Raw genomic sequence first — 2,285 nt, forward strand, 5'->3', positions numbered from 1 at the left:
GTTTTAGCAGTTGCTAAAAAAGGCCTCCCTAAAATCAAAAGGGTGTTATTATCCTCCTCTATGTCTAGAACAACGAAATCAACGGGAAATATGAACTTATCTACTTTCACTAGTACATCTTCAATAATACCCTTAGGAAATCTTATAGTTTTATCTGCCAATTGAATGCTCATCCTAGTTTGTTTAGGTTTCTCAAGACCTAGTTGCTTAAACATTTTGTAAGGCATGACGTTAATACTAGCCCTTAAATTAGCTAATGCATGACTTATATCTAAACTACCAATTAAGCAAGGAATTGTAAAACTCTCTGGATCTTTCAATTTGTGGGGTAGCTTATTCTGTAGAATAGCTGAGCAGACTGCGTTTAGCTCCACATGCGACGATTCGTCCAACTTCTGCTTATTTACTAAATACTCTTTTAAAAATTTTATTGCATTTGGCATCTGTGATAGAGCTTTAATAAACGGTAAGTTAATATGTAATTTTTTCAAAAGTTTGAGGAATTTACCGAATTGTTCTTCTGAGCGGTCTTTCCTTGTCGCGTTAGGGTATGGGACATGAGGTTTATATTCTTCATTCACCGTTTTGTTATGACTTACCTCACTTTTACCTCTGCTTACCACAGTTTCTTGCATCAATTCTAGCTCAGGCGCAATGAATCCTTCCTTATCTTGAGTACTAATTTCGTTGAGGTGTTCCCTTGGATTAGGTTCAGTATTACTTGGTAAGCTACTTTATGGTCGTTCGGAGATTAGTTTGGATAGCTGGCCTATCTGAGTTTTGAGCCCTTGGATCGATGCTTATTGATTCTTAAGTGCTGTCTCGGTATTTTAGAAACGGGTTTCTGATACTGAGATGAATTTAGAGAGCATATCTTCAAGGTTCGGTTTCTTCTCTTGTTGATAAGGTGGCTGTTGAAAACCTTGAGGATTTTGTGTCTTTTGATTCCCTTGACCACCCTAGGAGAAATTTGGATAGTTCCTCCAACCTGCATTATAAGTATTACTATAAGGGTTATTTTGAGATCTAAAGTTATTGTTACCTATATAGTTGACTTGTTTCTCTTCGGTTGTAGGATTGAAGGATTGATATTCTGTATGCACACCTCCTCCACTTGAGTCACACCTCGTTACTGGATGTACCTGTGTAGAACCAAGTAAACCATCAATCTTTTTATTGAGAAGTTCTACCTGATTTGACAACATAGTAACTAAGTCGACATTATAAACGCCTGCTGTTTTTGTTGGCTTAGTCCTTATGACTTGCCACTGATAGTTATTCAGTGACATTTCTTTAATGAATTCATAAGCCTCTTCAGGTGTTTTGTTGTTGATGGTTCCTCTAGCAGCTGCGTCAATCATCTGTCTTGTCGAGGGATTCACACCATTGTAAAACGTTTGAACTTGCAGCCATAGAGGTAACCCATGGTGAGTGCACCTTTGTAATAGATCCTTGTATCTCTCCCATGCATCGTAAAGTGTTTCTAAGTCCATCTGCACAAAAGAAGAGATATCATTACGTAACTTAGCCATTTTAGCCGGCGGAAAATATTTTAGTAGAAATTTTTTGGTCATTTGTTCCCAAGTAGTGATGGACTATCGTGGTAACGAGTTCAACCACTGTTTAGCTTTGTTTCTCAGTGAAAAAGGGAATAACCGAAGGCGAATGGCATCATCAGAAATGCCATTAATTTTGAAAGTGTCGCAAAACTCTAGAAAATTCGCCAAGTGAGTGTTGGGATCCTCATCCTGCTAACCATCAAACTGAACAAACTGTTGTATCATCTGAATTGTGTTAGGTTTCAGTTTGAAATTATTCGCAGCAATAGCAGGTCTAACTATACTTGACTCAGTTCCTGTTAAAGAAGGTTTAGCATAGTCATACAAAGTATGTGGAGTAGGATTTTGATTAGCATAATTGCGTGAAGTAGTGATTGCCTTGGTTTTCACCATCTCTTGGTTGGGGTTGAGTATCGTCTTTTTGCTCATTCTCTGTGTATCTTAAGCTTCGCCTTATTTTTTTTTTGGTTTCAACGAACTGTGCGATCGATTTCTTCGTCAAAAAGTAATAGTCCCGATGGGTTTCTTCTAGTCATAAACTATAAAAACCTGTCAAGAGAAAGAAAAAGTAAATTAATTAGTAATATAATAATTAAATTAAATTAAATTGAAAGAAAAATAAATGGCTAAAGTAATAAAAATTGAGTGTTCCTAATATTTTAGTTCCCCGGCAATGGCGCCAAAAACTTGATCACGAGGTTTCGTGATAGGTTTTAAAAATTTATA

The 2,285-nt window shown here is 36.7% G+C and overlaps 1 non-coding gene across 1 annotated transcript; it reads left to right on the top strand.

Moving 5' to 3' along the window:
- Positions 1 to 1,419: 1,419 nt before the first annotated feature.
- On the top strand, positions 1,420 to 1,526 carry LOC128290790 (small nucleolar RNA R71). The gene has a single exon (XR_008280576.1). It is a non-coding gene; the product is annotated as a small nucleolar RNA R71 (small nucleolar RNA).
- Positions 1,527 to 2,285: the final 759 nt, after the last annotated feature.

The sequence above is a fragment of the Gossypium arboreum genome, chromosome 3 (genome assembly GCF_025698485.1).
Source record: "Gossypium arboreum isolate Shixiya-1 chromosome 3, ASM2569848v2, whole genome shotgun sequence".
In the NCBI taxonomy this organism is placed as follows: domain Eukaryota; kingdom Viridiplantae; phylum Streptophyta; class Magnoliopsida; order Malvales; family Malvaceae; genus Gossypium; species Gossypium arboreum.